Source organism: Chamaea fasciata, unplaced genomic scaffold (genome assembly GCF_029207755.1).
Source record: "Chamaea fasciata isolate MVZ Bird 193981 ecotype frontalis unplaced genomic scaffold, bChaFas1.0.hap1 SCAF_1, whole genome shotgun sequence".
Classification (NCBI taxonomy): Eukaryota; Metazoa; Chordata; class Aves; order Passeriformes; family Sylviidae; genus Chamaea; species Chamaea fasciata.
In genome coordinates this window covers 42559929-42582909 of record NW_027094086.1, presented here as the reverse complement: position 1 = coordinate 42582909, position 22981 = coordinate 42559929, and the positions used below count along the sequence as shown (strand labels likewise).

The window sequence follows — 22981 nt, the reverse complement described above, 5'->3', positions numbered from 1 at the left end:
TCTTGTGTTTGGGAAACTGTATCTGAGTTAAAGTAGAAATAAAAGCACATTGCAAAGATCAAGATTTAGAGGGAAAGGTCTAATCACAAAACAGTAAAATACAGTTTTAAAACAGAGTCTGCCTAGGCATATCAGAGAATCTTGGATTTTGTTTGTTTTATGGTTACCATTAAAGCAAAACTTCATCACATTTCTGGGAATCTTGCGCGATCAAGGATTATAACATTGAGACTATGTTTATATTCATTTTTCATGGAAATTTTTAAAGCAAATACTTATCAGTTAGATGATTAAAGTTCCTGTTGCCTGCTACCATCCAAGCACATGCCTGGCAGTTTTTGCTCTTCCTGGATTTTTCACTGTTACTGTGAAAGGTGCTCCTTCCTTAGTATCTTTGCTTTAAACAAAGAAGTTCAAAGCTGGTGGCTGGATGACAGTGAAATGAAGAAATAGTTTTAAACCATTGAAGTTGACCCAATTCCAAGTAAAGATAAGCCTTTCTGATTTACAAGGTGTTGTATTTTAGCTTGGTCTGCTCTCTCAGGAGTTATGTCTGAAAAAACTAAAATGTGAAGAACATGCTCAGCTCGGTTTCAAATAGAAAAGCTCAGAAGCGGCACTTGTCAAAACCCATTTTGGCCCAGGCAAATAAGCTTTCTACCGAAGGGGAAAAAGAGAAACTGAAAGCCTGACCAGCTGTAGCAATCCTAATAGGAGTTAACATGTGCCAACCTTAGCAGTGTCAAGGCTGCTTGCTCAGAAAGAGGTGGGGGTTTGCCCAGTATTGATGCTTCTGGCTGATGGTTTTGGGAAACCAGGCTCTTTGTTTCCAGGACAGAAACTCTTCTTGTGACATAGCACTTTCCTGTGTCCCCTTGAAAACTTGAATTCTGTGATAGTATGGTCCTGCTGTGTTGCTTGTGAGATTGATCCAAAGCCGTGGTTTGATCCTTCACCTCAAAGGTAACTTGAAAAAAAATCTGCCCTTGTGTATTTTCTCCAAGGCTTAAAGCATCATTTCATTTAGTAAGTCCTCCTGCTAGGAAGCTGATGGAAGGGTTTGTGCAGTGAAATGTCAATAGCCCAAACTGAAACATTTGCCGTATTAAGCTACTTGAATGATTTCCCTGTACTTTTTTATTTTTTCCTCACACTACTGAGGGACAAGGTTTTTCTGGAGTTTTTTCAGCTCTTATTGAACACTTGGCTTCAAATGGACACCAAATGCTACTAAATGAATAAATTAGATTCCGCTGATAGCTATAAGTTCTCAGACCTTTAACTTTTTTTTTTAATAGGGCATTTTTTTAGCCCAGATAATCTGTAGTTGTCTCACTGCCTGATACTGGTGGTTGATGCATTGTGTTATTATGACTTACTATCTTACACCTTTGTATGAAAACTTAGAAGGATACCCATTATTTCCCTGTTTCCACTGGAATTGAGTGGTAGGTTTTCTTTTGCCCGTACTTGATCACTGGTTTGAGGAGCAGTTTGAAGCTTCCTTTGTTTTCCTTGCAGTTTCTCCCTTGGGCTGCCACATCCCTTTGTGCTTTATTTATTACCAATTTGTTTGATTAGATTAAGGAAGGATTAAGGGATCCAGAACCCTTGACAAAAGGCAACCTATCATTTATAAATATGTAAACATAATGTAATTACTTCTTAATTCCTTGTGTTAAATGAAAAAGGGGATTCTTCAGCAGATAAACCCTGAGTCGTTTTTTGAAAATCAAATGAAGGCAATTTGCTGACTCAAGGATGTGTCTGCCAAAGATGAGGAGTTATCACACACAAAGCTCAGGTTTTGGTTGATATGAAGAGTTTCAGGTACTTTGATCTCTCTGTGATCCAGATAATACACCTTGTCAGTCCACACTGACTTCTAACCATTTCTGAATTCCTATAGTGAAAGGAGGTTTTGTCTCTGCTTGGGCAGTTTAGTATTTGCCATTAATTTGTAGTTCAGTAGGTTAACTGAACCTACTGAGCTAGTAGGTTAGCTCTTTAGGTCAACAGTGGTAGGGGTTATAGTAAGAAGAAGATTCATCTTTTATTCAAAAAGTAATGTCTAAAGGCCCTAGCACCCATCTTTCTTTTATCTCTACTATTAGCAGAGTTGTGTTAGTGGTGATTCTGAGTGAAGAACCCTCAAAAAAGAAAGAAAAAGTAACTCCTTATTAAAAAAAGAAAGAAAAGGTTACTACTGCCTGTAGGCCTCCTTGCATTTGGGTTTTTTTGTTTTCCCAAATTAAAAAAATTCTAAAACAGAAAAGTAAGCGTGATTCAGTTGGACATTGGGAGGACATACTGTGTGCAGTCTGTCCTGTAGGCACTTTGAGTGTCTCATTGAAGAGCAGAAGAACTCACTTGTGCAAGTTCTGTCAGTTTCAATTTTATAATCTTCTACTATTTGAAACTTATCATCTTGATCTCTAGATTTCTTGTGAGATATTTTTGCTGCCTCTCATGTGAAAAAGAAAATGAAAAGCCATTCTCCACACAGGATCATCCTCTCACACTTTGGTAAAGCATTAGCAGTAGAATGTTTCACCTTCTTTATTCTTGCATGTTTTGGCATGTGTTATTTTTCTTCTTTCTTTGGCTTTGTTGCCTATACTGCATATTATGATCAGGGCTGTTTATTTGTATTACACCTCACAGGTCTGTAACTGGCTAGTTCTGAGCTGGCTGCCTGCGAGAAGTTGTCTGTGCAAACAGCAAGCAGCAGGGCTTTGCTTACACGTCTCTGCCAGGCTGGTGTTGAAACACTGCTATAAGAAATGATGCCGATTCAGTGGCAAAGGTTTCTGTTGTTTTGGTGTTTTGTTTTTTTGTTTAACCAAAGGCCCTGAACATGGACTGCTAAGAAGCCATTGAGCTTTTGCCATGATCACTCATGTTTTTCCTGCAGAGTAAATAGCTACAGCTTCTTTATTGGTCACAAGACAGTTGAAAGGAGTTGCAAATTCTGCTTACTGCTTTGGGTGTAATAATGAGCTTCCTTGTAATGAGCACTACTTTAAAGAAGAGAGTGTAAATCCTTGCTGTAAAAGACCTGAAATTAACTCTGGATAAATTGTGAATGACATACACTGACATGAAATTATGCAGAACAGTTGGACGAAAGCATTTAGATTGCAATGTTACTGCTTGTGCTATCTTTGCAAACTCTTGCTGGCTTGGGATTGGGACTGTTTGTGCTTCAGTTTTGACAGGAACTGCATTACATTAGAAAAGCGTTGGTAGCAGCTTTTGCATACACGGGCAGCTCCTTGCTGTCTATTGCAACTGCAAAGGGACAAGTTGCAATTGGCATAAGCCTTGAAGAGCATGTTTCCTTTGGAAGTTGCCTTTTGCATATGTCCTGTAGTGTAGGGAGTTTTAGGATATGAAGTAGAGGATGATGCATTTGAGGATTTCCCTTTCCCCAAGCACTCTGACACCTCAGGCCAAGATCTGTGATACATCCTTGCCTCAGCTATTCTGGTCTCCTCCAACTGTTCCACTTGACCCTGTTCCTCCTCTCTTGCTCACCTTCTTTCTGTCAGCCTGACAGGGACTGGGCTCTGCTGGGACCTGGATCTGACGAAGAGAAGTGCTCCAGCTATAAGCTGGTGGGTTTTTTGGTTTTCTTTTCCTTTTTTTGGAGGGAGATAACTTTTGTTTCTGTTTTTCCAAGTTGGATGAGTCCTTGACCTGGTCTGCAGCACAACCCACAGACTTGTCAGCCTAAATGAGGATTGGGGGCAAACCATTGGTTGATGGTATTGTGACCCTAGAGGTTTCTCTTCTGTGTTTTTAGACAAATTACTGTCCTCTTTACCTTCTATTTTCATTTCATGAGGTAAAGGAAAAAACACTTTAATTAAAGCAGGAGTTGTAAGATGCCTGTTAATTGGTACTGCTGTGTGATCTTTTTAAGTTTTGTGCATTATTCTAAAATCTTCAAGGAAAAAGTACTGTTAAAGAACTAGACGTTATTTTCAGGTAGCTTACCACCTACATCTTTAGATAATAATAACAATTTTAATTTTATGAAATGCCTTGTTCAGTAGAGGAGACATCCTGCACTCTTAGACACAGCACTACATTTGCTGGGTTTCCAATTGTTGTGCCACTAGCTCCATCTTGTTCTAATGCTAAGTGCCCTGAAAAATGTTTAGTTGGTTCAGAAAATCTGTCTGTTTAGCAAAGAGTTTTAGAGAATTCCCTGCTGTTCTCCTTTCTGTTTTGAACCTGCAGTAAGCATACTTGCCCTCTTAAAATCTGCAGGACTAGCTTAAAGCCATTTCTTATTTCCAGATTTTCTGTGGCTTATCAGCAGCAGTGAAGCAGAAAGTAACAGGTGAGCAAAGAAATTGTTTATTAGCATGAGATACAAGTTTTCAGAGTTAAATTAACCATTATGCTTTCAAAATATTGTTGTAAAGTGAATGGTTGCAGTGCAAGATTACTGCACTTGGGAAACGCGGTTCCAGAGTGGCACAGCAGCATATTTAATTCCAGCAAGTTAAGTGAGAGTGTTGGAACTGATAAGTGTTTTCAGTACTAAGTGGGAAAGTCTTTCTTTCAGTTTAGCTTTACCTCGATTTCCTTATGCACTTGCTTTTGTCTCTTAGAGGCCAATACGCCCGCATATGCCTACAAACAGTCAACAAAGCAATGAAGGAAGGTGTTTCTCTGGAAGGCTGGGAAAGGAGGGATTGCTATGGCCAAGACGCTCTGATACTGACAGGCTCACAGAGCTGTATAAATCTGTAATTCACGAAATATGAAACTTTCTGCTTAACACTTGACAACTAATATCTCTAGTGTGTTTTTCAGCACACTTCTGTTGAAAATAGGCGTTTTAGATTTGTGTGGTTGTTTTCAGCAGAGGGAAGAGTTGGCAGAGTGTCTGGGCAATTAAGAATCTTGCTGTGTGAATAATACATAGCAGAGGTAATGGTTTGATAAAGGTGGAGTTCAAGTTCTCCTTAAGCTGTGTACTGGGCTCTTAAATACTGAAATATGGCTTACTTTATGTTCATGGTAACTTTCCCTTTGATGTATCTGACTGAATAATTAGACTTAACCCTGTCTTTCAGACTCTGCCTCCTCATTATGTTGAGCAGGCTCAAGAGAGAACACTGCCAAGAGAGCAGGCAGGCCATGGGAAAAGCAATGTGTTCTGATTTGTTCCTGCAAATCTTTCTCAAGAATTACTGCTGTGAAAGCTGCAATTGCAAAGATTTCTGAACAAATATTGTCGATTGCTTTTCTTCTTTGTTGTGTTGTAATGACATGAGCCTAAATAATTTCTCTTCAGCTCAAGAATCAGCCACCTTTGTGTTGAAGAATCGTGGAAAATCTGGAACCATCCCCTAGGTGAAACAGGAAATTGATATTTTATTGTGAGTTTCAGTCATACAAATATAGTAGGATCAAAAATTTAGAAAAATTACAGAATCAGTCACAATGCAAATTCTGAACTTCTGATTTTTGTCAGATGAATGTAAAGAAACATCTAGTTCACAGTATTCAATAGCATTCCTGATAACAGCCAATGGAAGACCGTGTAACTAAATGAGGGCAAAAATGTAATATACCAAACACTTCTATTTGCCATCAGTTGGCACAAGGCTTACCTGTGTTAAAAACTTGGAGTTTTACTTTGCATTGGAGCAGCTGTATTGTGTATAGCTGTACTAGTTTCAAAAACCCTAGGGAGCTGTGACTGTAAACTTAGATTTTATTGCACTTATACTAATTTTCTTCTGTGAAGTAGTAATTTCATGGCTGATTTACATTTTGTTTATAAAGTAAAAATAAATTATTTTGATTATATTTCTTAGGCACCAAATAGCTCAAACCTAAATCTTGCCAGCATAACTGATTAACCTTGTAATAGCATCTTTGAGATATTAATGTACGCACTCCCTTATCTTGTGCTTTATCTGACCTTTATCTGTTGATTTTAATATCCTTTGTGGTTGCTAGTGACGTGTTTTTGTTGTAGACAGGGAGAGATTTTGGCTCCTGTTTATTTCTCTGCTTTATCCTCATTCACTCTGTTCTGTCCTCTCAAAAAAATAACTGCATTAAGCAGAAAAAAACAAGATAATAAACTCTAGCCCAGGAGCACAATAGGAGCCACATCTGCTTGAAGTGTTCAGAGAGCATTCTCCTAGCAGCAAGTTACCGGTCTGTTGTGGATTGACAGTGAAAAAAAAAGGAATTGATTGTCCTGAACAAATAGAGGAGAATTTTTACCCCTTTGCAGCATAATTTACTCATAATTTGCAGCATAATTTATTTCAGTAACTTACATAAAGTGTTTATATAGGGCAAAGCTTGGCCATTGCATGTGGTTGCAGCATTGTATTGTCTTTCAGTGACTGCTTGAGTGGTGGTGATCTGTTTCACTAAACCAGTATAAAACTAGTCAGAAAATACATTTTTAAAAATATGGGGATGGGGGAGGAGTATGGCTTTTCAACATACTACTGATTGAATTGGTTCAGCAAGACCAAGCATATCCCAGAGCAGCAGAGAGGCAAAGGCAGAGAAGAAGCTGCAGCAGGTCTGTCCGCAGTGTGAATTGCCACTGGCACTGCTGGCTCTGCCCGCTCCTGACATCTTGCTGGACACCACTGCCCCATGCCAGCAGAGAGTGGAGAGGAATGTGTGAAAGTCCTTCACGCACATTAGTGTGAAATCTGAGAGCTGAGTGGGAACTGATGGTTTAAGTCAGTTCGTGATAACCTGGCTGCCTTTGCACTGGAAAGATTAGAGCTCTGCCATAGGGATGGTAAGGTGCTGGCAGTACTTGGCGCTGAGCAGCTGAGAGGGGCAGCCATCGTGTTTAACCACTGCAGCTGGGTCTTCAAGAGAATGAACTGCACACCATGTGCCCTGGGTGTGTTACAGTTCTTGGCTATATGGCTGTACCCTCACTATGTCTGCTGTGCTCTTCTCTTCTTTGGAGTCACTTGTGCTTTTTCTGTGTGGGGCTGTGCTGAACACCTGCACTATTCCCACTTGTACAGCTGTTCATCAGTTTATCACCTAGAGTTTGGACGTATTTAGGAGTACACGGAGTGCACTTCTTTGGTGCACTACTGTGCTAATTTTTAAGTGGGCATTTTCCTTGATTCGTGACATCTGATTTGTTGGGACATGGAAAAAACTGTGTGGTTTCTCTGTGAGCGATTTAGTTCAATTTTCATGCAATTCTACAACAGTGTTTTCATGTTTGAAAAGTGACAAAAAAAATAGGAATGAAGTTTTCTTCCCTAAGCTGTATCTCTCTCTCCACAAAAGTAGATGATGAGAAGACCTCCCTCTTCCTGGCATCAAGGAGACAGAGATGGGGAAGATCTCCCTCTTGGGCAAGAAGTACATTTAATTACAGGAGGCAGGGAGCAGTTTGTAGTAAGATTTCATTATGAATTTTCCTAACCCAGTGAAGCCTCCCTAGATGTGATGATGGAGCTTGTGATGCTGAGAGCAGCTGATGCTGTGAGAACCACGCCAGAGCTCATCTCTCCTGTTTTGGCAAGGGGATTGCTGGGTTACAGGTTGCCTCTGTGCTGTGCTGGCCCTGCCTGAGCAGCCTGGCAGGCAGCATTCAACTCAAGGCACCTGTGGTACAGCTGTGCAAGTTTGGGCCTGCCATCCTTTTGTAGGAATCAGGGAGAAGGAAGCTGGCGTTTCTGAAGTGTGTCTCCACTCCTCTTAAGGACATCAAATGAACCTCATTCCGAAGTTTGTTTTTGCTAGACTTTGTAAAGACAGTCTAGGGGTCCAGTTGATAAAGTTAGCTGGGTAAATACCAGTCTTGAGCATCTGATAAGTGTTTAGGCTTTGAACATCTTCAGCTAATACTGATGTCTTTGTAATACTAATGTAGTAGATTACATTTCCCTGCAGACTCTACCATGCTACCCATCCACTTGACATAGTATATCTTAAGCATTTACTTTTTTGAGTATACTATAGCTGAAATGAGCAGCAGACATTCTTAGTCTATACCTAGTACATGTGCTGTATTTTATTTTAGATGCACAAACAAATTACTATTTTTATAAGCAAACATTTTCTCTGTTCGTGCAAATGATTCGGGTGAATAAGGTTTCTGAGATGTGGAAAACTGCTTTGCTTAGATTACCTCCTTCTTACCTCTTACCTTCTTACCTCTAAACCTTCTGTTTAGACGTATGCTCAGATTTAAGGTATTGTAGTTAAAGTGCAAGAAAAGGCTAACTGTAATCCAAAAAACTCAACAGGACAACTGTCATCTTGTCCTGCTGATATGTAGTAGATGTGCTGCAGATCACTTTATCTTATGAATGTGAGGTTAGCAAGTTTTCCTTAGTACCCAGCCTGAAGAGTTGGCAAATACAGAACAAACTTATTAATGTAAGCATTTTTTGTTTGGATGCAATGATTATAATTTGTTCTCTTGAAGAATCACATTCATGTTACATCCTGCTCTTAGCAGAGCTCATGGCAGTTGCAATTTGTCAAAATTTGCCTTCTTTATGAACTTTGGTTTTGCTGACAAATTAAATTCTAAATTAAAACAAAGAATTGAGTTTATACTCTTTTGCTGCCAGGATCCTTCCCCAAAGACGGTTAGCCTCAGCATAAAGTCAAGAGAGACTCATATCCTCTTTCTTCTATAAGAGGTGTTTTAATGAGCCACCTGAAGGCAAGGAGTGAGCAAAATTACTTCCTTTTTTCCATCAGGATTATCACTTAGGGCAAGTGTTTTCAAACAAACACTAGAAGTCTCCTGCTATGTTTACAGTTTGGGAGGAGGACATTCACAGGTACTGGGTTTTCCATGTGTAACTTTTATATCCAGTTTCCGTGAAAAGCATAGAGATATTTCCATGGCATAAAACAAACACGTATGTATATGCCAGTAGATATAATTGCTTTAATCAAATACTGTGTGCCCCATAGCAACCTTAATCTGGCAGCGAGGAGCACTGGAAGTAAAGCTAACTGACTTGCTTTTCGAGATAAGTAGATGAAGTTAAGGGACATAACTAGGGAATTTATTTATTTTATTTGCTTAACTTGTTGTAAGTTATACTGGTCTAAGTGGTAATAATTATTTTGAAAAGCTATGTGAAGAATGTGCCAGCCTGTGAAATATTTTCCATACTGAGTGTGAGAATACCATAGCTACACATACCTGTGGTCCTTATCCCACTGGCCTTCATCTGACCTGCATTTTGCATGTATAGGTTTCCTGTGCATGTATCAGCATAGAACTGAATTATGTTTTTTCACTGGGGAACCAGACAATGCTCATAAGTCTCAATGTCGAAACTCTTTTTGTCGTCCAAGGGTGACTGTTCTTTCTGGAAGTGTCATCCCTTTCCTGGCTCTGAGGGGAAGAAGGTGAAAATTTCAGTGCTCAGGGGCATCTTAAGTGGGGCCATGAGCCACACAGTCTGGTTTTGTGGCTGTGTGTCTTCAGCTGGCACTTAATCATAACACTGTTAATCTAAATTCTGCCTTTGAGATCCAGCACCACATGGTGATATTTGGTTGTTGACGGAATACTGAGAGACAGCAAAACAGCTGGCAAGAATATTTCTGGGAAGAAAGAAAAAATACCGAGAACAAAACAGAAAATGAAGGCAATATTAAATTGTGGGTCTGTGTTTAGACAGATTTTTTTTTTCTTCCCACCTGCAGTGTTCTCTGTAAAGCAAAGTGTTCTCTCTTATGGCAGCTAAAAGATATTATTACCCTTTCAGAAAGTGTCGCTTTCTTGATACAATCCAAGACTAGGTGCAGTGGAAGCACGGTAAAAGGCTCATCCTGAGAGAAGATAATAGAAGTGAGCACAGAGGCAGCGTTTGCCTAAAATTTTATCAGCCATTCATTCTGCTGCTTGAATTACTAACTTTCATTATTCTTTTGCTATGTTTTCTGATCTAGCATCGTCCTTTTTCCTCAAAGTTTTAGCTACTTGTGCTTCCATGTGGACCTTGTTAACATTACCATTTTATTAAAATGCAACAGCAATATGTATGCAGCTGTATTATCTAAACAGAAGTAAGCCAACAGAATCACATAAGTACATCTTTTGTAATGGATATGTGATTTTACCACATTTTAAAAATTGTTTGGTGGCTGCTAGACCGGGTTTTTGGTGATTTAAGGACCTGAAAAAGGTAGCCTAGAAGAGCATACAAATGACTGCTAAGCTGACACAATTGTGTTATTGTGTGTCCTTAAGCCAGATACCCTCTGACAGCACAGAAGAGAAACTCCCTGGATGACTTTAGGAGGCTTTCTAATCTAATGTGTACTCTCCTGATCAGACATAGCCAGAAATTCTGGGTGCCCTGGAAGGTCTACCTGCCTTCTAATGTGAGAGGATGAGCATGTGGGTTACAGAGTGGATGCTATACGTTTTGCTGCTCTCTGTTGGGTAACCACTCTTGGGCTTACTATGGCCTTGCATTTCTTCAAAACTACTTTGTTTTCCCCCATCCTTTGCAGAGTAGAAGTAAATAAAAATAAAATAAAAATTAAAAAGTCCCAGAAAAAAGTTTAGAATAAAAAAAGTGAAATCTGCTTGCATCTCAAGCTTTTCACATGTTCTGTGACCAGTTTATAAAATTAGGGAGTTGTATACTCATACATCAACCTTACATTCATTACTGTCATTACACGATCAGTTGTGGTCATGGTCTGTGGCAGCAGGAGGTATTATACAGACCACTCTCATGACAGGATGAGCTTGACACATACAACAATGCACATGATGCTTTTGACAATCAGCTTTTCTGTTAGCTTATGTCCTTACTGGTGTGGAGGCAAACAGTGGTGGGTGTGATGAACAGGTCAGCCCTGTCAGGTGAAATACTAGTTCTGCTCATCTGGGTACCCCATCTCCAGGAGTGCATGTTGGGTGGGAGAGCCGAAGGGCTGAGCAAACACAGACTGATTCTACCCTGGGTTAACCTGGCAGCCTTCAGCAAACTTCAATTCAAGGACTTCCAAGGGCAGAGGTTGCATTTCTGCACTTGGCAACATTTCTTTTAAAGGCACTTAAGCAAGTTTTTATGGGAAAGGCAGTAATTTAGATTCACTTTAAAATGAGTGCTCCGGTAGTGGAAACAGGCTTTCAAATAAGATTCTGTAATGCTACTTGGCTCTGCATAGCTCATTGCCCAAACAGTATCTGGATGATGAAGCTGTGTTTAAATAAGATTCTTTAAAAGATTTTCAGCCCACATGGACATGTAACCACAATGTAGAAAACAGATATGAATGTTTTGGTAGATGCTGAAAGAGTGTGGTGGTGTAGGAATTTGGAGGTCAAGAGTGATAAAGAAGAAATGGAAAGACAAGTGATCTGGGAATAAGGTTCTCTAAAGAAAAAAAATAATACTGTTTTCCCGGATTTAAGGACACTGGAGTTTTTGCTGTGTACGTCAGTAACACAGGTGTAGGGCTGTGTAATCCAAGTCCCCTGTGCCATTCACCTTCTCAGTAGTCACCAGAGGGACTGCTAATAGTGTTAGCTGAAGGCTGGGGGATCTGACCCTCTTCTCTGGGACAGCGGCTCTGTTCTCTGGCAGGCATCCCGGGGGTGCTGGAAGGCAACGCGGTCTGCACAATCTCTCTGCCTCTTGACCAGAGACAGTCAGGGTCACAGACGTGAATATTATCTTTGTGACGCTTCAAGCAAGCAAACAGATAATTTTTTTTTTTTAAAGGAATGTTGCATGCAGTCAGTTGAATGTAAAAATGTCATATCAGATCTTTCAAGAGCTTGTTCCCTTGGGGGGATGTTGCGCCAGCTCACCCAGCCCACCAGGGCTGAGGCAAGGCAGGGAAGGGAGCACACATGCATGTGCCTGCACTTCTGTGTGTATGTGCACGCACATATGAAAGTCATGAACTGGCCTCTTTTCCCTGGATGAGTCCCTGTGTCTTCCTTCTGATGTTAACTAAGCCAGGGAACTCCTCTTTTTTTCCTGTACTGTAGTCTGGGAATCATGCCCTGGACATTTCTTCAGCTGAGCACATTTACATACAGGAAATCAGCCCAGAGACTCTTCTATGAACAGTATTTGTACCAGACAGTTTCACAGTGGTTTCAGGTATGCTTCTTTTTTTTAAACAGCTGATGGAGAGTAAAGAACACAAGTAACTTTGTTTTAAAAACGGATGTATAAATACATGTCAAAATACAATATCCTAAATATATATGCTTGTAGAACTTAAAGCAAGACTGATCTAGCATAGTTTCATTTATATAAGGTTTTTTCCATGTCCTGCTTAGTGATGCAGTTGAGCAAGGGAATAATTTTTATTTAGGTCCATCTTGAATTGCAGATGAATGAGAGTATGAAGCAGAGCACCAGCATCAGGAGGAGCAGTGCAGGAAGGGCCTGGCAGGGTGGCTGTGGACCAGGATGCACTCCTTGGGAAAGGAGATGTAAGAGAAGCTGGCCCTTGGCCTGGATGAACAAGAAGAGAAAACTCTTTTAAATAAAAGATTAAATAAACGCATAAGCAATTGGGGAGAATCTTGCCAACACAGTGCGAAAAAATGAAGAATTTCAGCTTCTATGTGAGGATCATTATCTGCTGGCGCAAACTTGTTTCTTTTGGAGTGTAGATGATGGTTTCTTACCATTAGTGCTTCAGCTGTAGTGGGAGAGAAGGCGAGTCGTTTTGGTGGAACTTGATAATTTTGTCGTTTTTTTTCTTCTCTCCTGGTTTTGCCTGTGATAGCCTATGACTCCATGAAACCAGAGGCCATTCAAGATCCTGTGCACATCACATAGAGCCTGGGATATTGTACAGTGATAATGTGTTTGCTGTTATTTTAGTAAACATACATAGAGAGTGGAAAGTATTGAAAAGAAAAATGAAATGCATGATGATTCCTTTATAAGAAGTCAGTCAGCATTCCTTCTTTAGGTTAATGTTTCTCAGATTTTCAAATCTGGCTGCAAAATCCCTGCTTCCAAAACTTGATATGCAGCTTCCAAGCCTGAGAATAGGGATGCCATCCTTTGTTAAACACTACGGGATATATTTAAGCCCTCCAATAACTCACAGTTGTTTGCTTAGGAAATATGTGTGTAGTGGAGTTGTTTCACCCTTTATTGCATAAACATTTCTCTGGACTGGCAAATTTCGCTATTGTTCTTGGAATGTCATTCTCACTTTAAATTCATTCTCACTTTAACTTCAGGGTTTTTGCCAGGGCCAAGATGTCTTTGATGGCACACCTTCCACCTTATGTCTCTCACACCAGTTTTCTCCAGAATCTGTATGTTTTTACAGGTGTTTTCCCACAACTTCAAAGACTTCATTTCTGCTTGTTTGGCAGGGGAGGGTGGGGTGCAATAGTGAGAGATACACATGCTCCAAAATGCTCCTCTCCTTTGGAAGTGGGTTACTTCCACAGAGAGCTTTAGCTGAAGTGGTTTGTCAGAAAACTGTCCTTTGTGTGATAATAAGTCACACTGCTGAAAGGACTCTTACCAGTTTTCAGAGATTAGTGATGGTCCTTTTTTTTGGCAGGTGTGTTTGTATCAATAGTGTAGAGGTTTTACTGTGATAGTGCTTCAAGCAATGACTTGACTTGGAATTCTGTTTTCTTAGATCCTCTAAAAAAATACGGATCTCTCTCTTGTTCTGAAAAAGTTATTCTTAGGTTTTATTTTTGTAATTATATGTCTGGTATTTTCCTGCTTCTTTCAGCTTGGCTTCTAATTAGTTTTGATTGATTAGTTTTGTGTTCATATGACTGTGCAACATATAGAATTGTGATAGGTAAACTTGGCTTATTGGGTTGGTAGATGTTGAAGTCTTCTAAACATAATAAATAAAGGCAGACCTGTGTGGTTTTGGTTTTTTTTTAATAATACTACAGGCTATCATGTTTCCACTGTACCTCTAACTTTTTTCTCTCTGAAGCATAAAAGACTGTTTCTTTCTAAAAATAAATATTCTTTGAAATGTAAAAGTAAGCCTAGAACATGCTGGAGCATGCTGAAGTCGAATGGGATCACTAAAAAACAATCCCAGGGTTTATCCATCTCATTCCATTATCGATTCTGCTCTGCTGAGTCACCAGCCCTCTTACATGAATCTGAAAAAAAAATTTAGGCATATAAGAATAGTGTGATGTAGTATGAAGACTCTCCCAAATCTGATGTGATCTGGTTGCTAGGTGTCATTGCAACTATTCAGTGAAATAAAATAAGCCAAGTTAGCAATGACCTGTAGACCATATAAGACTTCAATATAAAAGTTAAAATTTTTTACCTGTTCTGTACAATTATGTCTTTAAAGTAATGCAGGAATACTAAGATTGCTCTGGATTCTGAAAAGAAAAGAAGTTAAGGAGAATGTTGAATTTAAATGTTATTTCTCAGAGTGTTTTTCCTTGTTTTGACTGAGAGAACTATGCCACAGAATCCACCTCTAGTGATTTAATGGAGAAGATACATGTTATTGCATAGAAGCCAAATGAAGTTCTGAAAGTTATTCTTGTGAGTGATAACTTCAAAGTACACACACTACTGAGGGCTGTTTTCTACCCTAAAAAGAAGAAAGGTATTTTGTTTATCACATACGATCAGTGTTCCTGTGGCAGGCCAAGACGCTGAACTTCTTCCCTTGCACAGTTGGTTTCACTTAGGTGATGTCTACCCAGGATGTTTCAGTAGAGAAGTTTCCACTCTGGTCACTAGCATTGCTGTCTTTTCACTGATGATTGTTGTGAATGGATTACTGCAGAAAGGACTTTGCCTAAAAGAGGTTTCTGTGCTACCTGGCTTATCCACACCACCTTTTACCTTTGTTACACATTTATCAGTAGTGGCAGCAAATACAGAGACATGCAGGATTTTTCTCAGCTCAGTAAAGCTGAAGTGGATCACAGTGGAGGTAAACTTGGTTTATAACATGCCTAAAGACCTGTGGAGCTCTGCAGGACAGCTTTCTGTACCAGTGGTTCAGTCATTTTTCCCCTTGGCTGATGCTGTCCAATGAATCCTCCAGGCTGCTTGAAACAGAGTTTGACCAGCTGAGGAGGAGTGTTCTGCTTTGCCTTTGTGCTATGTGGCTCAGAGCAAGCTCTCACTAGCTTTTGTGATTCTCAGCTGTGTTACCAGAGAACCCAGAATTACTGCTACTTTCAGCTACTCTTCCTGTGCTGATAGCACTAGATTTGTCTGTATAAAAAGTGACCTCACCAGAAGAGAGCAGAATTTGGTCTTGCTGCATGACGTGGCAAAGAAACAATAGGAAATGCCCAGAAATGAATAGAAGAACAAGATGGGAGTATAAGAACAAGTCTGATGGAAGATTTTTGGTTATTTAGTGGTTCTGCTGAATTTTTTTAATACTAGATTTGATAATAAAATATTTAAGTAAAACATTTGTGTGTACTGATCTGTCTTTCTGAAGTTTGCTCAGGGATAGTTCTTTGTTCTTGCTACTGTGCATGCAGGTGAGCATGAATGTAAGACTGGACTCATAGAGAGTCTTTGCCAATAGCAAATGCCAAATGTCTATGGAAGAAAAGGATAGTATTCTTAATAATCTCTGCAAAATGTTGAACAATGCATTTGAAAATGGCATTTGTCTGTTAAAGTTTCTCCAGTAACCCTCCAAACCTGAACCAACCAACCAAGTACCCTGACACTCCATACCTTGGCCAGAAATTCTCGAGTTCAAGTTCTTCACTCTGACACATGGCCCTCAGCTGCTTGGGTGGATATTGCAGTATTCTTCTGGTGTGAGAAGCAGCTTCTCCTGGTACCTCGGAGTGGGGACATTGTGTGTAATGGTGGCAGAGTGGCAACACTCCTCACCTTTCATCCACTGGCAGAGGAGTTGTTAGTTTAACCTGTTGCCTCAAATCTCCATGGTACCAATGAAAAAAATAGAGGCTTGGACACCTTCTGTACAGCAGAACACTATGCAAGTGTCCTTTCTATTCAATGGTGTGCTGTCATCCTCACAGTACTATGGACAGGGGAATGTGTTCATGCTCTTAGTGCTCTAGAACTAGGGCTGGAGGAAGAACTCGGGCTCTCCTACTAGGAAGTTGTAGGTAAATGTGGAATGCACATATGAAATGATGGACTCTGGATTGTTGGTATCCAGGAACATGTTTTTAGTGTTCCAATATCTTCATTAATATGTCACCTTAGTCTTCATTTAATGATCAGAAAAATACATGGTAAAATAAGACTTGACTAGAAATGGAGTCAAAACTGTCTTGATGTCACTGTAGAAATTTGTGGTGCATTTCTACATTAGGATTTCAGTGTTGCAAATCAAAGATGTGTATCAGAAGTGGAAAAATATCAGAGAAGAGCAACAAGAAAAGATGTATGGAGTGGCTTCCCTGTGAGAAATTACTAGGCTGACTAGGGCTCTTCACCTTGAGTGAGCAGTGGCTGGGAGAGGATGTGATAAAGGTCTGTATTAGGAAGTGCATCAGGAAGGATGATTGTTCACTGCCTCTTAAAAACAAGAAGTGGGGGGCAGCGATGTAACCACTAGGTGACAGATCAAAAAAATCAAAGGAAGTGGTTTCTCAGATGCATGTAATTAGACTGTAGAGTATGGTGGATGCTGCAGGATGTTATGGATGCCATCAATGTACAAGTGGTCAAAAAGCAGGCGCATAAGTTCCTGGAAGAAAAGTCTACCAAAGACTGTTAGATACAGAGATATTACTTCTGCTGGAGGAAGTCCCGAAGCTGAAAGTTTTTAGAAGTTATCAGAGAGTGTTCTGGAGAACTTTCACTAGATGCCTGCTCTTGTTTTCAGTCTTCAAATATTTGCTGTTTGCTGCTCTAAGCTAGAATATGGGGTAGGTGGGCCTCTGATCTCACACCAGGACAGCCATTTTTGTTCTCTCTATCACTCACCACAAGTTTTAACATGATGTCACTTTGCAGTTTACTTGCTTCCTTTTTTTTTTCCGCCTTTCAGAGTCCCTCTGGTATGTCCCTGGACTTTGTGGTGGCTCCCTCAGCCACCTCAAACCCTACGTGCAGTTTAGCACTGGGAACAGAGGGAAGAAGTCATCTGAATAATGAGCTCATGGCTAGTCAGACACAAGTTGATATATGGGGTAAACACACAGATTTGAATTCTTTCATAACATTTTGATTATGAAAAGATAACCATGATATTTATATTTCCCTAGTTACTTGTAACACTCTCATACCGTGGGTGGCGGGGGGAAGTGTTTTTGTTCTGTTTTTAAAGCCTCATTCCCATTTAATGCTTCATTTTGTGCCAGTTTTTTAATACCAATTGGTTTGTGTCTGACTTAGGTGTTAAAAACGTCTCAGCATCCCAGTTGGAGTAGATTTTTAGTGAATTCTCTCAGAAGTATTACCCCAGTAAGCTCAGGAGATTGTTTCCATGCCAGTTGGTATGTAAGCACAGCCTGTGAGTGGAATTTCGTGTTTTGGTGGTGCCAAAGGTTAAGCCTTATCATGATGAATTTGGGTCCAGAATGCTAGCAATTTCAGGTGCTTTCTTCATAGCCAAAATAAGTGGCTGAAGAGCTCTGAGAAACTTCCCTGCTTTCTAGTCTTGGTAGAGCCTGGTATTACAGTAGTTTCCTGGAGGTGGATGAGATTTGCTTTGATATATATCTGTGCTTTCCTACTTCAGAAGACCTGTACATCTCCTTCAGTTAGCACACAGTGCAGCTCCCTGCAGAGGTGAGAGCACTGGGTGTGTGGTATAATAGTGCTTAATGTTAACCACAAGCTTTTTATAGCAGAGTTCTTCTTAAATGTGAACATTTCCATACAACTTTTTTTCATGCTATGGGGTGTCAGATTTCAAAAGGCAGCACTATGGCAAGCCAGTGGTTAGTTTATATGATTACTCTGAAATTAGTAAAATGATATAGTGATAAAAATGTTGGCTTTGTGTACTGTAATTTCTTCCTGGAGTGATTTCTTAAGTTTACAAGTAATTTTGTTGAAAAGTACAATAGTATTTTGTAGTAAGAACTTACACTGCAATAGAAAAGATTTATTTTCATTACTTATGTTGATTTCCTGATTTTCTTTGTTTGCTTTGTACCTAAGGTTCAGTGACAAATTGTAACAGATTGGGCTATAACAAATTATATATTTAACAGCTATATGCTCTTTCCATTGTGTCTTGTACTCATGGAATGAGTCCTCAGACAAAATGTTTTTCCAGTAGGGGGACCAAACAAGTATCTAGCTATTCTATTCACAGATGAAATCCATCATACTTTAAAAGTAGAAATTTTAGCTTTTTATCGTTACATCTTCTGCAGACTTGCTTTTCTGAGGTGTTGAAGCCACATTTCTTTGGAAACCTGACACAGCTGAGAATTGTATATTTGCCGTATGTGACTCTGGACATTGATCTGGAGGGTTACTGCTACTTTTCCATAGGGAAAAGAGTACAATCAGTCTTGGGAACCTGTACCACAATAATCCATTGCTTTGAATAAGATAATTTCAAAGAAAGAGATACCAGCTGATTTTTGTTTTCTGTCTTTGATGTTGGGGCATAGGAAGAAGTTTTGTACTGTGAAAGTGTGAACTCAGAATTGCAGTGTCCACGCAGGGTTACAGTGGCAGTAAATGACGCTGATGGAGGCTCACACACAAGTGGTGAGATTACTCACTCATGGATGAAAATTCTGTGTTTGGGCAATCTCTAGGCATGGCAGAAAGCAGGCCTGTCCCAAATGGCTTGTTGATTTGGGATGTATACTGAGAAGATAGTTACTGTCCTTGGGTGATAGATGGGTCAAGATTTGTCTGAACTTAAGGTTTTTGGGCTTTTGGGAGGATTTTTTCCTTAATTATTATCATTAGCTCAATGCTCAGGCATTTCTTGGACATTTCACAGATAAAGCATTGCAAATGCAACACAACCCTAAGCAAGAGGCAGCATGAGCAACTTTCTCTACATTGGATAAAATAAGTGATTCCTAGGAAATCAGGGATGGGCCCTATATGTTGTTCCTGTGGGAAATGATTCCTCATACTTCTGGGCACACTCTTGTTCTACATGTACTACTGCTGTGCTGCTTGGTGGATGTTAAACCTGCTTTATGCAGAAATCATTGTTCTGAGACTTGAGAACAGCCTGTTTCATAATTACAGTGCAAGTTGTAGGTCACTGAAATGTTAAGAGTGTTCATTTAATGCAGTGTACTCTTCAAAGAAGGAACTCTAAGCATTTTACACTCTGTAAAGGAAAAGGAAAAAGAAAAAACAACAAAAACCAAAAGTGCAGTAAAATACCCAGGGAGAGTGAAAAATGTATGTTCTCTAATTTAAAGTGATATGGAGTCTTCTCGAGTTCATGAACCAGCACGGTCGTTTGATGTCAGCAGAACTGAGCGGAAGCGTGTGGTTTGCAAGCTCGCTGCTGCCGTGGAGTCACAACTCCTCACTGGCTGTGGATGGGTTGAGCAGGGCAGACCACAGCGCAAACCTGCTGATTGTTAGACCCCAGGATTAAGACCCTGCCTCAAATGGAAACATCACTCCTTTACCCAGTGCCATGCTGTACCTTCTTCAGCGTTTCGCCTCTCGGATGGAGACAGACCATGATTAACGTAGAAGTGGGCAAGAACGTCTCCTGCCTACTTGGCCAGATCGTAGGAGGGAGGAGGAGAAAAAGCAAGCTACGTTCTTGGACAGAGAGGCAAGCTGATGCTGGAAAAGAAAAAAAAAAAAGTAACATTATTGCCTCATGTTCCTTTAGCATGTGACCAGTTACAGCAATTGCTGATTGTCTTCATACCAAGAAAAAACAAAATGCCCTGTAGTATAAAAAGTTCCCAGTCTTTACTTCAGGTCATTACAAAGGTCTAAAGGCAATTAATTACTAAGGAAGTCAATCCAACTTTTAAATAATACTTTGCTGGGCACGAAAAAATCAGAGATGACAAGAGATTTCTTCAGAGGAGTTTATAATCTGTACTGAGCTTTATTTTTTTTTCATCATCTTTGTATTAGCTGAATGAGATGATGTCTCTCATTCTTTGAAAACTAGCTTTAAACTGTTATGAAGCAGATAGAAAAGAAGCAATATAAGAGAGCTCACAGAAGTTTTGCAATGCCCTTTTAACACTTTATGTCTTAAGAGGATGCTGCAGAGTGTATTCTATATTCTAAAGTAAGGCTGCTTCTGGGTATAGAGAATCTGCCACTGGAACAGATGCCTAAAGTTGAGGTGATCAGTTATGGTGTCTCAGGCACAAGGGCAACCCATGCAGGGTTTTCTTGGGGAAGTGATTTTTCTTTTCCCAACTCTTCCAGCATGATAGGCTTTCTTTGCCCCTTTCTGTACCTTTCAAACAGACATAAAGAATTTAAGGTATACGCGTGTCTCTAACATGATTGCCTTTGTTGCAAAGAGAGCAGTATGAACAATATACAATGGCAATGCAGAGACTTCTGCCATGATGACAGTCAAAGTTCCCATTCCACAGAACTTGCTTTTGCTGAGCAGTACTAGAAAGAATTTCTGGGAAAAGTTTTCATTCAATTAATTGATGCTACTTTAATAATTCTATTCTCATATTGAAGAACATATATAAAAATTGATAATAATGTAAATAAACAGTACAATTATGCTATATATTGTATGCAAAATGTAAATAATTTTATGTTTTCTATATGTAACATTTATGTATAAAATATTTCCATTTCGCTGTCTACCTGTACAAAAAATAGTGAGCTTATTACAAACTTTTTTCTTATTTCTTTCATTTCCACTGGGATTTATTTCTATTTATTCCTGGTTCCTTTTATTTTGAGGTATCTGTCCATTGAGAATAGGGAAGATTTAAGTAGACGTATGTGACTATTTCTCTGATGTAACTGAAGAATTACTGCTAAGTGTGTGCACATCTGTGCAGGTCTAAAACAAACTATTTCTTCGGGAGAATGTTTTTAGTGAGCTAATTGCATTTAAGAAATGAGAGGCTTCTCCTGAAAGCATATATATATATATATATATATATATCTTCCTATTTTTGCTTTGTGGAAATACCAAGTAGCCATTAGTTCATGCATTAGCTGTGTAAAGATATGATGAAATAATGAGTATTTCACCAGGAAAGCTCTTGGCTATTATAAAAGTACTTGAGACATGGAATGCATAAGCATAGCAAAGCAAAAGTACACGTCATTTGGGTATCAGTAAAACCTACCTGCCTTTAAAAAAACCCAAAAAACATGATCACATATCTGCTCAGGAAAATAAAAATAAAACCATAAACCTCAAAGTTTCTGCAAATGGTTTGCTACTAACGTCAGTGTTTTTTTTAGAGAATGAGATGTTTTAGATCAAGCAAACATTCTTCTGACATTAGTGATGTAATGGTCTCGTGTTCAGAAAGATTTCCTGTTTACTTTGGGTCTAAGCACAGACATCTCGAGAAAGAAGGTGCTAAAATTTTCATCACACATCTGCATATAAAGACAGCCCAAACTATTCTGAGATCTGTAGTAAATTTTATGCACATTTGTGTTCTTTAGGAAAAAGTGGGCAAGTAACAGTTGAAAAATCTCATAAAATCAGAGAGTCTCAATTTGCTGACCAAGCTAATTCCTCAGTTTTAATCCTGTAATGCAGAAAATTATCAGGCAATGTCAGTTTGGCAGCCTTGTGAGATATTTTCATGCTCTAAACAGGGAGCTTTGTTAGCAAATTCGTCTGAAGTCAAGGGACTAGGTGTCCCTTAGAGATGAATTGCTGCCCCCCTAAATCTGGGGAGCTCACAGGTGGCAATAAAGCTTCTTCGTGGTGAAGTTCAGGACTCAGTTTTATGCTGTAACTTTTCATGAATTTTCTGTTTCTGTTTCTGTGAGTGTTCACAGTAGAAGCAACACATCTTGTTCATAATTTATATTTAAATGTATCTGTTTTTCCTAAAAGGCATCTGGCTGTTGTTTTATTTTCCTAATTATAAAATAACAGGGTTTAAAACTTGCGGCAACTCTCCCTATGCCTTTGAAAATATGAATACATCAATATCCCTTTAGCTATCTGCTCTCTAAAGAAGGAAGTAGTCTGTTGTAAAACAGACCATAGAGAAGATCTTATATGGACTGACATCAGAAATAAGTATTTTTGAGTGTTTCATTGTTTCATTTTGCGTTTTAACTCTGTATAGTTACATTTTGAGAAACAGTGTCACAGATGTGGAAGCTTGCTTCCTCTCCATGTTGTAACTGCTGAGCAGTCTAGAGACTGAAGTTCTGATCTCTGGTCAGCACAGCTTTCTTGCTACGGCAGGAGGCCTTGTTTGATGCCTAGGTGATAAAAATGTAATAGTAGAAAAATACAGACTATGGTAACGTCACCAAGTGGATTTTGGTCTGTTTTGATGCTGTAGGAAATGAGATTACTGGCTGGTTTTGTTAGCTGGCTTCATTAGATGTGTGTCCTGTGTGTATAAAAAGTGTACTTCTAAATGTGGGATTGTGATACCAGCATAAGAAAAACCCAACATCAGCAGATGCTTTGGCATGAAATTATTGTGTGTTTAGAGATTTTGCAAATATTCCCTTAATCTGGTGGGTAAGAAGTTGCTGCTTGTGGAGCTGTTTGGGAATTTACATTGGCACTAGATACCAAAACTGGATCTAGGAGAACACATTTATGACAGTGACAAACACACAGGTGAGATAGTATACAACATGTTGTAAGAAGAACATAGGATTTTGCTTTTAGAAAAATAGAGGAAGAAGGAGCAGCTTGCTGCCAGCTGCATGAGAATGGATTTGGGTTGGCGGGAAGCCCTCACCAGAGGGGAATGTCCTGCAAGAGTCAGGCCATGTCCAGTGGACCAGTGGTCTGGTTAGCATGGAGCAGGTTTAATAGTCTTTCTTTCATGGCTTTTACCTCACTAACGTGTGCAAAGGGTCCTGGTGCTCTCGGTTCTGTGCTGACAACACAGAGACAC

General features: G+C 39.5%; 1 protein-coding gene across 2 annotated transcripts in view; it reads left to right on the top strand.

Moving 5' to 3' along the window:
• The window catches only part of SPIDR (scaffold protein involved in DNA repair), a 195419-nt gene that overhangs the window by 103365 nt on the left and 69073 nt on the right, over positions 1–22981 (top strand). The window lies entirely within an intron of this gene.